This window comes from Octodon degus, unplaced genomic scaffold (genome assembly GCF_000260255.1).
Source record: "Octodon degus isolate 3935 unplaced genomic scaffold, OctDeg1.0 scaffold00114, whole genome shotgun sequence".
Lineage (NCBI taxonomy): Eukaryota > Metazoa > Chordata > Mammalia > Rodentia > Octodontidae > Octodon > Octodon degus.
In genome coordinates, this window is record NW_004524690.1 from 3,851,968 (window position 1) to 3,870,851 (window position 18,884).

Genomic DNA, 18,884 nt, shown 5'->3' on the forward strand with positions numbered 1-18,884 from the left:
ATAAGAAGAACACAGATTTTATACAACTGGAGTTCAGACGTGTGATAAGAAGAACACAGATTTTATACATCTCTTCATTTATAACTCTGGGAACAATGCTGATTAGGACACTTATGCTATTTCACAGAATGTTTTTACTAATATTGGTTATTATTTCCAGCCAAAAACCATAAAAGGATTCTAGCTAAAAAATATTTATATTCATTTAATTTATTTTATTTTATTGAGAAACAAATATCAATGAGACAGTTTCAAAACTGATTAATAGGAAAGTTTCAATAATTAATACATTGTACATTGTTATCTTCTTAGTGGTTATCCATAGTACAAGATGCAGACAGAATATCCTGTCCAAACACTATTAGTACAAATCTTGCTTCTCACTGAATTAAGCGAAAGTAGTTGTATATCTATCCTAACTATTCTGCATATACAGATACAAAATGGTCCTTCCTTTGTATCCCCTTTTTTGTTTAGTTATGTCAGAGATGGGTGTTCTATTGGCATCTAAATACTGTACATGCGTGAATTCAGCAAAACAATCCAACACAGTCCAGCAGTCCATAATAGTAGTGGGTTATCCACAGAAGCTGTTGACTTGAGCCTTTCACAGAGCATATTAATATGGCTTTACTTTATATATCTTGTTTTTATACTTTTCTGCTGGATGGTTAAGATCAAGATAAAGCAAGACTTGTATAACAAGAAATGTAACTTTTGTATCTGATAAGGTCAGTCAAGTACCCTCAGGATTTATCCTGAAACCCTGTACCAACATTTAGATCTTTTAGGGAATGAAACAACCATCTGTTCATATATGCCATTCTGGCTGTAGGGCAATCTGGACTCAGAATATGCCACGGGGCAGATATTCCTCTAAGCCAGCATACACATATATACACCATCACCACCACCACCACCACTGCCACCATCTCATAACACATGAACAGGCACACACACACACACACACACACACACACACACACATGCCACAACAAATGAGTTTTTAAGTTTCATTTGACTTGTATTTTAGTATATTTTTATCCTAGTTTTGGATTTAGCATTCTGTCTGAGATTAATATGAAATTCTATGGACTTAATTCATGAAATAAACCTTTGAAAATGTATTTTTCTCACTCAATTATTTAGGCTTAAAGTTTATGTGACACTGTTGGAATTCTGAGTTGGTTTCCATCATATTCAAAGTATTGCTACTCTCTGGACACCTCAGGGTAATTTCTGACATTATGACAAATATAAAATCCTGAATGACTGAGCTTGTGAGTACAAAGTAGTTGTATTACAGCATTATAAAGTATGTCTCTCAGAAGGATCCACTCAGTCATATATTAGAGTTCATTTCGATAACATAAAATTTCATTTCTACACTGGGGAATCTCAGGAATAGTTTCTTTATATGGTTCCTGGCTTTTCCTCAAGCAGGGCTGGAAGAATGCCTCTGGCATTAACAGAGAAAAAGATGTACCACACATGGCTAGAATAGCTATGAAATATTACTATTTGTATTTTATGTGATTTATTTTAACATATTATCATATTTGATAACTATATGAGTAGATGATAAATAAAATTTTACTTGGCAAAAAGTGACAATAGGGATAGTAAGGTACACACTTCCTCGTGACTGGAACCACTCCCTTCCTCCTCCTTTCTCTTTTGGAGGAATCAGGGATTGAACTCAGTCCCTTGCGCTTGCCAGGCAAGCACTTATTCTACTGAGCCATCTGCCTAGCCCCTCCTCTTCTTCTTTTGTACTGGGGTCTGAACCCATCAGAGATACACCACTACCCTCAACCCTTTCATTTTTACATCGTTTTTTTGGTTTTGGTTTTTTTGAAAGAGGGTATTGCTAAGTTGCAAATTTTCTCAGACTGTGCTCAAGCTCGCAATCTCCCTGCTTTAGCCTCCAGAGTACTGGAACGGCCCCCACGTGCCAGCTAACCTGACTCCAGATATCTTTCACATACCCTCTGTCCTTGCTTCCAGTGACTGTTGAAGGCTCAACATTGCTAACAATGTTCCACAATTGTCTCCTTCTTTTGGAGAATATTTCTGGGAAAAGTTTTTAATTAGAAATAATTGTGCCTCAGATAAACATCATCAGCTATGATACTGCTACTACACAAAGGGCTGGAGACCATTTCTGAATCCATATCTTACAATATTATCAGAACTATTTTTTATTGTGCAAAGGATTTCATGTCCCCTTCCTTTTTTATCCAAATTCCTTACTATGTTTTACAGCCCTTTCTTATCTTGCCCTTTGCCTGTTTCCATCCATTATGTCACCAGAATGCATTACAGTTAGTCTCCAGCTCTTGGGCTACTGTTGCACACTGTCTGCCGTCAGACACACTGTTTTCTTTCTCTAGAACATCTTCTAGCCACCTACTTGTCTCCTGGATGGCTACTGCCTTTGGCACAGTCTGCTCAAGCATCATTTCAGCCAGGAAGACTTTTATTCTGCCAGTCTGATTAGCCATCTCTCTATGTGCTGACACACTGTTCCGTTTTTACATCAATCAGATAAGATCATATAATAATATTGACTTTTTTGTCTGTGTTCTTCACTGCATTGGGAAATTCCTAACTGTCAGAACTTTGTTTTATATCTACATGGTCCTGGCATACAATGTGCCAAAATATTTCTTGCATGGAAATCTATACTAAAACTGAAAGTGTAGTAAACTTTCAATATATTGATCACTCAAGTATAATTATCATTTTCAAAATTAACATTGGTGGTGTGAAGGAGGCAGTAGTAACACGGGTTTCCCAGCTGCTGCCTAGAAGCAACTGCAGAGCTCTGTTCCTTGGCCTGAGGCAGTGGCAGGAGATGAACAGAAGTTTGTTGTCACACCACAAAGGGCAGTGGGGGGCAGTAGCAGCAAAACCACCGGGGGAGGGGGGGCTTGGCTGGCTTTTTTTGAGCCAATGGAGCTGGTTACTCACCCGCAGTATATCTCCTTATTTGAATGTGGATTCATAATATCTTGTGCAGGATACTGATAAGTTTATTTTACTGACTGGAGCTAATAAAACCCGGGGCAGGTTTACCTTCTTTACCATTGGAGGATGTTGCATGACTGGGGCTCCATTTGGGGCAATGAACAGTCTGCTAGGATTGAGGGAAACCCAGAACATGGCCTGTTCCAAACCAAGAAATGTGCAGATTTTGAATGTGGCGACTAGGCAAGGGGCACCATGGGCCAGTACTCCAGTTTCTCTGGTTTTGCGCCATAGTGCATTTGGTGTTATCATTCAGAAAACACGAGTTGCAGAAGATGACCTGAACACCATGGCAGCTGGAACCATGACAGGCATGTTACATAAATGTACAGGTGGGCTTGGAGGAGTCACACGAGGGGTCTGGAAGACCTGACACTTACCCACCTGTATGTGCTGTGTGATAACTGGGAGCACATGAAAGGCTCCTGGCTCCACCAGTCACTCCAAAGATTTTGCCAGCTTACAGAGGATACTTGTAGTAGTCATCCAGCTAAAAAGTCAGTCTGGATTTTTCTCCTGCCAGAATTCATTTGAAAAATTGGAGATTCTGATTTGCTGTAATGAAGACCATAGATAACACAGATACCCAGGAACCGGCAGCCCCTCTTGCCCTCAGTAAGCTGAAGCCAAAACCCTTTGGTAGCTTACTGAGTAAGGTGGGAGATGATCTCAGATCTACCCATTCTCTCCCCTGCCCCTAAACTGGAAAGCTACTTACTCCAGAGTACTCATATTTATAAATAAGTACTCATATTTATTGTCAGTCATGGAATTTGTTAATGACCTGAAACTGTAATATTGCCTTGTACTCTAAATAAAGGGTGCAAGGAGAACCAAAAAAGAAAAATTAACATTGGTGCTGAGAGCCACAATTAGTATTCTCAGCATTATGTCACTAAAGAAAACAAGAAGGTCAGGAAAAAGGAAGTTTTAAAATGGTCTACAGAAGTGGTGTCCAGGGATAGATGTAGAGGTATTAAAGACATATTAGCCAAAGGGTACAAATTTTAGTTAGACAGGAAGAATAAATTCAAAAGATTTATTGTAGATATGATGACTACAGTTGATACCAATGTATTTTATATTGCAGAGTGCTAAAAGTAGATTTTAAGGTTTCTTGTTTGCTTCTGTGCTACCAGGGATTGAACCCACAGCCTTCACACTGACCTACATTTCCAATTCCTTTTTATTTTTACTTTGAGACAGTGTTTCACTAAGTTACTCAGACTGAACTTAAACTTGAAGTCCTTCTTCCTCAGTCTTCTATAGTTCTGGGATTATAAGCATATGCCATTATACCTGGTGATGTTAAGCATTTGTATGATAGGCATGCAAGATAATGCACATATTAAATACCTTAACTGAGCTATTTCACAATATATACATATATCAAAACATCATGCTGCACAATATAAATATGTATACAACTTGTACTTGTCAATTAAAACTAGAATGATTGTTTAAATTAAAAAGATGAAATGGTCTACAGACAGCTGCTAAAATAGTTACAGATTCTCTAGTGGATTTATGGTAGAATCATCCATAACAAGTATTGTTCTGTTTTTCTCAATTCTCATTATATTTTTCCTTAGATGAGAGAACTATTTTTCAACACTACAGATACCACTTACGCGGTCTAATTTGCAATCAGTTGAAGTGCAAGTAGCTGGAGACTTAAAGGGAAATATTCTTTCATCATTTATATAACAAGTGCTGCAGGTTCTATAAACTTTACGGGATTTATATGAACCATGGATTTGTGACAGCATCACTTGACATTTTATAGATCATCAGAATCTTCCTCAAGGTAGAAATTTACAGTCTTGTATCTAATAGCCAACAGGCACAAAAGTATTCATGTACCTGCTAACATTTATATTCCCAAAACTCACCAGAACTTCATTGTACTATGTAGACTTTGACAGCAATTCCTTCTCCTGTTTTCAATCATTCTTGGTTATAACACTATAGAATTATGAAAACATGAGGATTAAAATGTTTTAAAAACATTTTTCCTTGTTTGTGTTTTCTCTACAACAAAATGAAATTTTAGCTAATAGAAGACTTACTTAAACCTTCCATTTCTTTTCATTGCCTATCTGCTGCTTTTCATAAGAAAGACACTTTGTTACTTCAAATTCAGCATGAAAAGACAGAGCACCTTTACTTCACTCCTCTGGAATTCTATCTTAGGAACTAGAACTCTAGAAGTACTTCACTCCATGTCATTTCCTTTTGTTTCACAAATCTGGAGTTAGGCAGGAGTTTCCAACATACAAAGATTAGGAGACTTAATTATAATGTAGTGCACAGTGATTGTTCAACACCACACACAGCAAGGATAAATCCCCCTACCCCCTGTAGTCAGATTTTTTCATATTTTCCTTATACTAAATTGCCTAAAATGAATCATACTAAGTAATTATTAGTATGCAATTAGGAAAATATTAACTAAAATAAATTCTATTTATAATTATTTTTATTTTTTAAAAAACCCCAAAAGTTAAGCTGAACTGTCTTAATTAATTTTCTCATCGCTGGGACACAGTACCCAATACCTACAAGTTCAGTAAAGAAAGATTTATTTGGGGTCACAGTCTGTGAGGTTTTAGTCATAACTGGCTAACACCAAGACAAGGTGGTGTGACAAAGCAGCATCACAGAGAAGAAACAGTCCATGGCACAGCAGACAGGAGGCAGTGAAGCAGTAAAGCAGGCCACCATTGCCCTACGAGCCCATCCAGGCTGCAAGCCTTTTGGGCGGATGCTACCTCAGGATGGGCTTTCTCATTATCTACATCCAGAACTATGTCACACCAGTCAGTGAACTAATTTAGTACCACACACCTTTAATCCAACTATCACACACACTAGATCCAGCTGGCTCCAGAAAGCGCCACTTCTGAGCACATGAGACTTTGGGGGGACATCTAAATATAATCTATCACATTAACTAAATTAAATATATGGATGGATAAGAATATTATCTTACTTTTTTTTCTTGCTATAATAAAATATCCAAGACTGGGTTATTTATAAAGAAAAGAGATTTTTAGCTCATGGTTATAGAGTTCCAAAAGTAGGGTTCTATCCTGATCTTGGTTTCTAGTGAGGGCCACATCACATCACATCAGGGAAACAGAAAGGGGAAGCAGGAATGTGCAGGAGCACACGTGCAGCAGAACCTGATGGGAGACACCATGATTGCTTTATAGTGACCCACACTCACAGTAGCCAGCCTAGCTTCATGGGAGTGAGAAATCTCTCCCATGAGAAAAATAGTAATCTATTCATGAGGGGAATCTCTCCTGGCCCAAATGTTTCTTGAAGGCTACAGGATCTCTTATCACTGTCACACTGAGGAATTCTTTAACAGGGTGGGAACAAGCCATATTAATGCCGTAGCAAGTACACATAGTTTGTAAGTAAATACACATATAAGGGTGGATACTCAAAAGACTTCTGTTGACCTGTGCACAAACACATTTTGACATTGCTACTTAGAGATGATGGGGCACCATTAAAGTTTTTGGCCAGGGTGATGATGTCATGAAAGAGAAATTTTAGGAAAAAGACTCAAAGAGCAACATGACAGTTACACTGAAAAAAATAGAAATTAAAATAAGGAAGACCATTTGGGTAACTATTGCAAGAATCTAAAAGTCAACGAGGTTAACAATAGTGGAAAAGAGAAAGCCATAGTGGTAAGAGAAAAAAAAATTACATGGAAGCACTTCCTGTGACTCATGTTTGGATATCTTAGTAGGGATAGCTACGATATGCTGAACTGGCTCTTGAAAGCTGGGAAAAATTAATAACCCTCACTAAATGAGGTGAGCTGCTAGAACTATAATGGCAGAATGTGGGGCAAGAAAGAATAAAAAATTTCAGATAAATGACCATGCTATAATGGAAAAATCACAAGTTGATTCTTTTTCTTGGAAGATACATATGTAAGATGCATGTGTCACGAAGGTGAGAAAGGATTTATGGGTGAAGAGCCATGTCATCAGCTTTCCATCACTGCACCAAAACATCTGAGGTAAATCACTTAGGAGGAAAGTGCTATCTTGGGTCATGATTTCAGTGCATAGTCACTTGGCCTGTTGCCTTAGTGTCCATAAGAGGCAACATAACATGGCCAGGAACATGGGGCAGAGAAGGCTGCTCACCTCAGGGCATCCAGGAAGTGAAAGAGAGAAAAAGGAGGGACCAAGGTCCCAATATCCTCTTCAAGGACACACCCCAACAACCTAGCTTTCTTCCCTGAGGCCCCATTTTTTTAAATGTTTTACCCTCCCACTAGTGCTATAGGCTAGTGACCATACCTTTCAACACATGGTCTTTGAGGGACAGTTGAGATAAGACTATAGTAGAAGCTTGATAGTGGTCATTCTCTACAGGCCAGAGTCTATAGGTATACCTTACTAGGGGTAAGATACATAGGAACTATCTTACTATGTCCATCACACAGTGGGGCTCATGCAGACTCCTCTCGGTAGGCTTTGCCCTGGTTCAAGAATTCATAACCAGGAGGGCTATACTTGTCGGCCAGAAGTGCCTGTGCATTGATTCTATGATTTATGAAATAACAGCTACTGTAGTAGGAAATGAAGAGGTTTTGGAGGCTGAAAGTTCAAAATTGGATAAATCTATTTGCTCAGCCTCTGGCAAAGTGCCCCTTGGTGACATTGCAAGATGGTAGAGAAAAAGAAAGGAAATTACCCATGTATATAAAGAGTCAAGTAGGATTAGAAGCACGTTGCATTGCAATACAGCTGGGATGATTATACTGCTGATTTCTACCGGTCTATTGAAAGGAACAGTTAGTGCTTAAATTTTTTTCTTATTTTTTTAATTTTTTGGACCAATTTTGCATGCTTATATCTGGTAATCTGAGGAACTACTTGGAGGCAACAATATGCAGTATAATAACCATTGTTGAATTCTTATCATCTTGTTTAGTGAAAATCTCTAAATTTTTCATTATTATTTACTCTCTTTAAAAAAAACTGAAAGCAAGAGATGTCCCTAAATGATTGTGATTGAATAAATAATAGTACTTCTGTATCAAAAAAAAAAAAGATGAACAAGAATACACATCCAAGGCCTTGTCCCAGGACTGTGTTAGTTTTCCTGCTTCTGCCCTAGAATAGTCAGAGAAACATGTCAATGCACTGAATCACACAAAACAATTTATTGTTCCTGTATATTGATGGCATCATGTTAACCATACCTCAGAAGATAGAGATTATAAATATCCTAGACACCCTGCTAGGATACATGTGCTCAAGAGGGTAAGAGACAAACTTTAAAGATTCAGGCACCTGAGACAATGGTGAAGATTTTAAGAGTCCAGTGCACTATACCTTGGGGCAGGTTGTAATATCTTCTCCAAGGTAAAGAACAAGTTACCTCATCCTACATTTCTGAACACCAGGAAAGAAATGCAATTCTTATTAAGTATTTGGTTTTCAGGGGACCGGGGAGATGGCTCTGTAGAATAAGCGCTTCCCTGGCAAATGCAAGGGCCTGAGTTCAATCCCTGGCTCTGCAAAAAAAAAAAAAAAAAAAAAAGTATTTGGTTTTCAAAGCAACATATTCTGTGCTTGGGACTATGACTATCACCAATTTATTGGCTGGCTTATAGCGTTTCCAGCTTTGGCTAAGGACCAGCGTAAAGGAGAACTTTACAACAGATTCAGTCTATAGTGCAAAGAGGCCTGCTGCTTAGGCCATATGTCTTGGAAGATCCTTTAGTCCTGGAGCTCTCTATGAAAGAATGGTGCCATCTGAAGTCTCTGGAAACTCCCAATAGAAGAATTATAGGATAGAATCCTAGAGCTCTGAAGCAAGGCCAGGGCTACCACATAGTGGTATATACTACTTGAAAAACAGTCTGTCGTGCTGGGGGCTTTGGTAAAAAACTGAGCATCTCACATGGGGTAGCAACTAATGCCAAAACCAGAGCTGCTTCTTGTGATCTGACAAACCCATCAAGTCATACAGTTGTTGATCTCAGTGGATTTCATTGCATAAAAATATAGTGATTCTAGCAGAATCAGTTGTATAATGGGAGTAGTGATCCTAGTGAATTTCATTGTGTAATGGGAGTAGTGCATCTAATATTTGGCTTAAGCCAGCACAAAAACCACAAGTGGGCTGCAAAGTCAGGTAACCTGGACTCCAAAGTTAGTTACTTCCTATAACATTACAGAGTTAAATAATGTGACCCCTAATTTAAGTCTATGCAAGGATCAGGATGTGACTTAGAATAGGGTCTTTGCAGACGTAGTTATCCAAGGTAAGGTCATACTACATTAGAAGAAGTCCAATGAATGGTGGTCTTGTAAAAGGCCATGTTGGAGACAGGAACAGGAAGTGAGCTGCCACAAGCCAAGGAATATCATGCTGTGGTTCAACAGAGTCCCCCAAAGTTCAAATATTAGAAAGAGCCCCTAGTGCCACAGTGGTGAGCTGAATGAAGGATCACTAGAAGGTGAGTTGGTCTTGATAGCTCTGTCCTCATGAACATTGTCACTGAGGGAATGAGGTATTATAAAAGCAAGCTCAGTTCTCTCTTGCCTTCTTTTCCCCAATTATTTATTTATTTAGTATTTTAGGGAGGGGTCTACAGGGTGTTCAGGGTCTCACTATTAGATCAGACTTGTAGTGATCCACCTGCTTACAGCCTCCTAAGAGCTGGGATTATGGGCATGCGCCACCATGCCCAGTCTCAATTTCCATCTCAGCGTGCCCCACGGGTGGGGCTGGCACAGCAGGCCCAGGGATGAAACCCCCGGCGCCTGCTTGCAAGTGCTTTAATCTGCTGAGCTATTTGGCCAGCCCCTCCCCCAATTTTTAAAAATTTTATCTTAAAGAGTAAAAACAAATAGCAGAAACAAAGAGAAAAACAAAGTAACAATGACAATACAAATGGTACAAAGTTTCAAAACAGGAATAAAAATTTAACAATGGTTGTTATAGTACATATTTTCATCATCAAATCTGTTGTTTAGATTAATAGATATAAGTTTGCAAAATTGGTCAAATAATTAAACATTAATGCTTACTTTCAATAAACTTTAATTTTTCTCATCCTTTTTTACTTTACATTTTTTAAAAATTTATTTTAAAGTCTGGTCTTTTCTTACATGTCCTCTGTTGCTCTCCTACATTCTATATCATAACATATGAAGAAGGTTCTTGTCAGATGCAGCCATGCTTTGGCTTTGGACTTCTCAGTCTCCAGAACTGTAAGAAATAAATGTGTGCTATTTATAAATTACTCTGTTACAGCAGCACAAGAGGCTTCTTTCTAGAGAGTTTGGAGGGAAGATGGCTTTGCTGACACCCTGATTCCAGAATTATGAGACCATAAATTCATAACTTTTAAGTTGCATGCTGTTCTGAGTCATGCAATGAAATCTGATTTGACCGCACTGGTATCTCAGTGCCTGTGTTCAAGTAACCTTCATGTTGTAGTTCAGTGCCTACAAGACCCCCCACTTTTATCTCATCACAAGACATCATAGTTTAACTCAGGTCATCATACAAAGGGTGAGTACAGTACAAGAGATTCTGTGAGGGATACCATATTCATAAAACTTTTATTAGGGTATATTGTTATAATTATTCCATTTTACTATTGTTAATATCTCCCTGTGCCTAATTTAAAAATTAAACTTTATCATCGATCTGTATATATAGAGAAAAAACAGCATATGCAGAGTAGCTACTACCTGCAGTTTCAGGTCCTCATATCTATTGGGCCTAATGATCTGAGATTTGGCAATGGACTGTTCTCAGAAAGAGGGGACTACTATGTACTCAGACACCAGCTTGTGGAAGATAAAAGAAAGGAGGAAACTCTCAGCCCCTGAATACTGAGCTGGACAGGAGTATTAAAACCATAAGAGATTGTTTTACTTGGCACGCCCTATCTCTCCCTCCCACAAACATACTATACACATAGAAAGGAGGTCTCAGAAGAAGAACACATCAATGATGGAAAATAAATCATATACTCCTTGTATTTCTGCATAATAGTCTACAGCTTTTTTTGAGGGGGGCAGGGTCTTTGCAATTTTAGGGTTGAACCCAGGGCCTTGAAGAAGCTGGGAAAGTCCTCCACTACTGAGCTACACCTCCCTCCCAGGGTACCAACTTTTAAAGCCTAAGTAAAACTAATGATGTGTTAAAGAAAACATTGTCCAATAATTCTTGTTAAAACATGGTAAGGCATACAGTGTGCAGAACTATTGAGATAAATATAAGGCCATTGCAATAGGCTCAGACTCCAATTACTGCATGGACAAATAGGAATTTATAGCCATGGGGTAGAGTCAGGGACAGTGGATGGAAAATTACTAAGAAGAAACATTAGAGGTAAAGAAGATTCTGGCTAAACTGAGTTAATAGGATCCTCGCTGAAGACAAGCCAGGACGATGCAGCATCGCCAGGCGGATCATGAGGCATCAACAGCCCAATCAGATGTCGAGGGACCAGACACCAAGAAGGGGCTTTCTAGGAACCCTAAAGCCCTAACTGACTTAGGATTCTTTTGCTAAAGCTGGATCTTACAAGAAAGTATACTAAAATTTGGCCAAAAAATGAATCTTTATCAATGGACGTACACAGAATAACTGATGGTATGCAAGTGTGCTTTATTCTAAAAGGTCTGAGAGCATTCACAAAAAGGAGGTATGCTGTCAATATTTTGGTCTGGTTTATAAAACAAGCAAGCATTCTTCAGTATTTTTACTTACATGTGTGCCTACTTTCAACTAATGACAACATCTACCAAAATAAAATACACCTGGTGATTTTTATTGTACGCACATATTTACAGACGCTTGCTTGAAATGAGTTATATTATTTATAGCATTTTGCTATGCAATCTTATGGCATACAGCTTCCGCCATACTAAAATTAGATTAAACTAATTGAATTTTAAAATATTTTTTAATCAAATTAATGGTGTAAAAAGCATCCCTAAAATGTCTCATATTTATATTCACATTAATGCTCTAGGATTACAGATCCATAGTGTTCAGGGCTGACACAGACATTCACACTCACACACAGAGCCTCAGCCTTTGATGGGGAAAATAATCTTTTCTGGCAAAAAAACACAACTGTGTGAAATTTAAAGAGGCTGGAAATACAAATACTTGTTTTCTGGAAAAAATAAAAGCCCACATTGCCTTGTTTCCTCCAGGACATGGTGGGAAGCCTTTCCATTCAGGCAAGGGCTAATTGCTCAATAGAAAATGCCAGTGAGTTTCATTGTAATGGGATTCTATCCATCTGTAATTTCCACTCCCAAAACCAAATACTTTCATCTGTTCCCATGTCTTCCAAAAAATTAGTACCCTTGGTGGTAAACTGAAATATCTACAGATTGTCATTTCATTTTTGAGAGCCATTCAGAAAGAAAGAATCATACCACAAGCTTGGGACCAGGAACAGATTGAATTCATAAAAAAAAAAGACACAAGCCAAACTGTTCATCTCTGGTACATGAAAAATTATCACTGTTGTTGTTAAAACCATATGTTCTAGGTAAGAGGACAGGTTTTGTATTCACTCTGACATTTGTTCCGAGGAATGTTAATGTACTTAATGCTGGTATGTACTTAGCAGTAATTTGCAAATTTGAAAAGTAACCTAGAGTTCAAAAAATGAGTAAAGAACATAAGAAACTTCATCTGAAATATTTCTTAATTATTATATCTGTATGTTGCAGTATTTGTCAATGTGTCATAGATTCGGCTATGCAAATTTAAGCTTTAAAAGAGTTTGTTCACTACTGAAATATCTTTAAAATTTTTAAACTTCCATAAAATGAGATTAGCCAAGGTTTTTAGTCTTTCCTTATTGATATGTAGGAATCCTACATAAATTCTGGAAACAGTTTCTTTGTTAGTTATGTGCATGGCAGATATATTCTTTATTTATGTAGCTTTTAAAGCTTTTAAAACTAACTCAATAAGATATTTTGATGAACAAAAATTTTTGTTAATGACGTCTAATTGATCAGCTTTCTTATTTACTGTTTGCTTTTTACATCCTAAGAAATATTTCCTTGCCCCAGATCATAAGAAATGTTATTTTCTAAAGGCTTTATCATTTTACTTTTCACACAGGCCAATTCACATACAATTGATTTTTTTCATATATTTATTTGCCATTTGTATTTCTTTTTTTTTTTACAATTGATTTTTGTATATAGTGTGAAGTTAGAGTGAAGTTTTATTTTATTTTATTCTTGAAACAGATATCCAGTATACTAAGCAATAAATATTAGCTTAGTATAAATACTTAGCTTTTATTGAAATTGTTGTTTTCTCCCAGCTCTCTATTTATACAAGTGTCCACATATATGCTTGTCTGTTTTAAGACCCTCTATTATGTTCCAATGATCAATTTATCCATTTATACCTATACCACATTTAGTGTAATTACTGTAATTTTCTTACTGTGTTCATAAGTCTTTCTATAAGGCAAAATAATTTCCTCTCATCCCTGGGCTTGGTTATTTTTCTTCTTTGTATGCCCACATGTATTTTTAAATCAGCTTATTAATAGCAACAAAAATTATTGGACTTTTAATTCAGATTATAAGGAACCTATGGATCATATTGGGGAGAATTAACACTTTATAATATTGAGTACAATCTATTAACAGAATATATCAATAAACAATAAATCTTTAGGCCTAGTTTTTCATTCAAGTCATTTAGGTTTTAAATGTAATCATATTTAATTATTAATGACTAAAAAGTATGTTTCAGGTGTTTATATGCATCCTAAATATCTTATATTTATTTCTAAATATTTGCTAATTTTATGGTATTGTGTTTATGGTAAGTTGTGAATTATTTTTATAGTTTTTTGCATGTAGAATATATCAGATTTTTAAATTGACACTGAATCAAATATAAATAAATGTCTTCACAAGTTCTAACAATGTATCTGTATTCTTTTAGATGGTCTGTATTAAGGCTTGTGTCTAGATGCCCCTCCAAAGCCTCATGTGGTCATAGGTGGGGCTTTTTCAGAGGTAGCTGAATCTAGAGTATGTGATGCTGGGATTAAGAATATGTGATTGCTAAATTAATCCACTGATTCATTTGGCAGAGTTCGAGGTGTGTGTGCAACCCACAGGGACAAAAAGAAGCTGCTCTTGCCACTTCTTGCTTGGTGCTTCTTTGCTCCTTCGCTGTCCTACTGCCCTCTGACACTAACCCACCACCCGGCCTTGGAATCAGCCACCTATGGGCTGAAACCTCTGAGAACTGTGAACTAAAACCTTTCCTCCTTTCATTTTGAATGTTGGGTATTTTAGTTCAGCAATGAGAAAAATAAGATAGTCCGCATGCAAAAATCACATTATTTACAAATAGTTTGACTTTTTTTTTTTTTTGTCTTATTGTATTGGCTAAGACCTAAAAGGAATCATTGAACAGAAAAGGTAATATTAATTATTTTTGCCTGTTTCCCAATCTCAAAGGTAGAGCTCCTAATGTTATACCCTGTGATGTCTGCTTCAATGTTTGATATCCTTTATCAAATTAAGATAAAAGATATATAAGTAGATTCATATTTCCTAGTTTGATAAAATTATAAAATTCACAGAATGAGTCTTGACGTTGATGAACTGCTCTTCTGAATTTGTTGAGTAATCCTATACATTTTTTTCCTTTAATTCTTTTACCATGTTACGATTTCTCAATTTTTACTTTGAACTCTTACCTCTTGCAGGGGAGGCAGTGATAATTGGACCAGCCTTGATAAATTGTAAGCAAGGAAAATTTCAAACACAAAACATTTGAAGTAATGATTCAATAAATATCTTCATATCTTTCACTTTTGCCAGTTAGTAACATTTTACCATTCCAGATCTAGTTGAGTAGCTATCATCTATCTCTCTGTCTTCTGACCTACCTATCTACCTACCTACCTACCTATCTAGCTGTCACTTGGCCTATATCAACATTTAAAATTATATTGCATGCAATGGTTTTTTTGATATGATACAAAAAGCATAACAAACAATAAATAGATTAATTTTACTGAATCAAAATTTTAAAAATGTAACTCAAAGGATATGCTAAAGACATTAAAAAGACAACTAATGGAACAGAAAATATTTCAAAATCAAATATCTGATATAACGCTAACATCAGGGCTGGGGAGATAGCTTAGTGGACTAAGCAAACGCTTAGGCAAGTGCAGAGACCGGACTTTGATCCCTGGCACCACATCCCCCACCAGCCCCATGCCCAGGCCTGCTGAGCCAGCCACCGAGAACAGGCATGGTGATGAATGCCTGTAACTCCAGTGCTGTGGAGGCTAAGACAGGAGGATCACTGTGAGTATGATAGGCCCTGCATCAAATAAATAAATGAATAAATATTGTTTTAAAAAAGAAAAAAAACTCCAATGATATAAGTGACCATAGTACATGAAAAGATATTCAACATCACTAATCATTAGGGAAATGCACATCAAAACTACAGTAAGATGCCACTCTACACCTATTGAGATGGTTACTATCATGAGACAAAACAAATAAAACAGAAAATAATTGATGTTCATAAGAATGTAGAGAAACTGGAATTATGGGCACTGTTGATGAGAAAGCAAAGTAGGGCCGCCACCTTGGGAAACAGTACAGAAAATCATTTTTAAAAAGTTATCATGTTACCAAATGATCACACTTCTGGATATACACGCAAAAGAATTAAAACATGAACTCATATCTATGTGCCCATATTTCTAACAACAGTATTCCCAAATATCAAAAAGTGTAGCCAATCCAAGTGGAAATTAACAGATGGATAAGGAAAACGTGGCATAGAAATACAATGAAATATTATTCAGTCTCTAAAGGAAGGAAATTTTGACACATGCTGCAACATGGATAAACTCTGATGACATTATGTTAAGCAAAATAAGCCAGTAATGAATTGTCAAAGACTGTACAATTCCATTCATGAGTACATAGACAAACGCACAGAGAGAGAAAGTAGAACAGTGATTTCCAAGGCCTGGAGGGAGAAAGGAATAGGAGTTATTGTTTAATAGGTACAGATTTTCAGTTTTGCATGACAGAAAAAATTCTAGAGATGTATTTATAAAAAATGATATTGTAGGATTTCACTTTCAGAATGCCAGTATGAGTAGCTCTCTACACACACACACACACACACACACACACACACACACACACATATTTCCAAGTGAAATAAACATAATTAAGTGTATGTATGTGTGTTGCTGGCTGTTGAACCTAGGCCCTGGTGGATGAGCTACATTCATAATCCCTGGAACTTTTTTTTGTGTGTGTGTATTTTAGGACAGGGTCTACAGTGTCTACAGGGTCTCACTGCATAGATCGGACCCGTAGTGATCCTCCTGTTGACAGCCTCCCAATTGCTGGGATTACAAGCGTGTGACTCCATGCCCATCCTCAAGGGCCGTTTCAGTGTGCCCCGGGGGCGGGGCTGGCATGGCAGGCCCAGAGATTGAACTCCTGGCCTAAGCAGGTATTTGATCCACTGAGCTATTTGGCCGACCCTTGGAACTTTTGATTTTTTAAAAATTCTCTAAGATTTTTCCTAAGAGCATATTGAAAATTAAGAAATATTTGTTCAAGAAAATCCACCAAAATTCAGTAAGAATTGCAAGAGTTCACAGCATTTGAAACAGATCTTGGGCCAGGAAGATAGCTCAGTGGTATAAGTGCCTGCCTGGCAAGCATAAGGTCCCAAGTTTGATCCCAGGTATCTCAAAAAAAAAAAAAAAAAAAAAAAAATCTGCTAAAACAGATATTTCCTGACTGCCCTAATTGCAGTTCAGCATGAAGAAAATTCAACAGCAGGTGAGTACAGCTCTGAACATAATCTCAGAGACAGAAAGTAGAACAGTGGTTTTCAGTGTCCCAATGACCTTCATGGTAATTCCAAAAGCATGGAAGAACAGAAGGGAGCAGAAGGGCATTTAAAAAAATAATCATGAAAAAGTTCCCAGAGTTGATTAAAAATTATGTATTCCAAATCTCAACAAACTGCAAATAGAATGAACACAAAGAGATACATACGCAAATGATAGCAAAAACACTGAGCAACAAAGACAGGGAAACTCTTTGAAGCATCAACTGAAAAACAGTTTATCATTTACAAGGAAATCCCGGTAAGATTAACTCCTACTTTCCATCAGAAACAGTACAGACCATAAAGCATTGGAATGACATATTCAAGATGATCAAAGAAAAAACTGTTAATTGATGAACCTGCACTCAGTGAAAGTACACTTCAAAAATGAAAAGGAAGCGAATCATTACTAAATAAACAAAACCTTAGAATGTGTGACTAACAGGCCCAATTTACAAGAAATACTCAAGTAAATTCTTTAGGCTGAAAGCCAGCAATTTCAAACAGTAATTCTAATTCACATGAAAAACAAAGAACACTAGTAAATTGATTGTATAATTAGGAAAGAGAGTAAAAAAATGTTTCATCTTTTTTACCCTTAACTGATTTTGGAAACAATTGTATAAATCCTTTATGAATATACATGCAAAATTTCTAAATGAGGTATGAAAAAACTGATAACAATAAATAATATTATATATCATGACCAAGTTGGTTTGCTCCAGGAACACAAAGTTAGTATCTGAAAATCAATTAATGTAATACATTTTATCCACAGAATAAAGGAAAAATACTGCATAATTATTGCAATAGATGTAGAAAAAATTGACAAAATCCATCACCCTTTCATGATAAAGTAATCTGGAATTCCACATCTAGAAGAGACAAAAATGTAGGTCTATTTATAAGCTAGAACAAAAATACTAACAGCAATGCTATTTATAAAAGTCAAAAAATGAAGACAACCAAATATTTGCCAGTGTATGAATAGAGAAATGATAGTAATATATCCATACAATGAAATATTACTTGTCAACAAAAACACATTATATACTAATAATGTTATACCATAAACAACTTTGAAGACCTGATGAGTAAAAGAAGGCAAGCACAACCACCATATACTGTAAGATTCCAGTCTTATAAAAAGTTCAGAATAGGAAAGTCTCTGCCATGCTTTGTGTCTAGGAGTCCCCCCAAAGCCTCACGTAGTCATGGGGCAGCTTCTGGAGTATGTGATTGACCATTGCGGGTAAAGATGCTGCACCTGCACTGGGGCAGGTAATTTGCATTACAATGTAAGGTTGGGAGAGAGGCTAGCTAGCTGCCTGTTTCCACTCCTTTCCCTCTCTGCTCTTTGCCGCTGCCATGAAATGTTGCTCTCTGCCATGTGCCACTCGAGGCCTTGGAGTCAGATGAGTATGGTCTGAAACCTCCAGTAACTGTGAGCTAAATAAACCTTTCCTTCCTTCATTTTAGGTGTCCGGTATTTGTCCCAGCAACGAGAGAAGAGTGACTGAGACAGTCTCTATGGGCACAAAGTAGATCGTAATTGCCTAGGGTTAGAATGCATGGAAGGATCTGAAGGTGATAGCTGAAGTGCAGATGGTGTTGGGGCATATTAGTTCTATGTTACTATAGCAAAAACCTGAGGCGATCAACTTGGAAAGGGTCTCTCTTGGCTCACAGCTGGGAGGTTCCTGGCAGTGGCTGGTTGGCCTTGTTTCTTTGGGCCCCTCATGCACATTGTGGTAGAAGCACAGCGCAGAAGCAGGGGATGGGGCAGAGCAAAGCTGCTCACTTCTTGGTTGGGAAGCAAACAAGAGGAAGAGAAGAGACCTGGATCCCACAGAGGACAGCCCCTGGGGATTTGATCACTGCACCCTGGGCACCACCTCTTAGAGTCCACCATC

The 18,884-nt window shown here is 37.3% G+C and overlaps 2 pseudogenes; one reads left to right on the forward strand and one right to left on the reverse strand.

The window, feature by feature from the left end:
• LOC101580931 overlaps positions 1-3,564 on the forward strand; it is a 20,272-nt pseudogene extending 16,708 nt beyond the window's left edge.
• On the reverse strand, positions 2,027-2,151 carry LOC111812160 (annotated as a pseudogene).
• Positions 3,565-18,884: the final 15,320 nt, after the last annotated feature.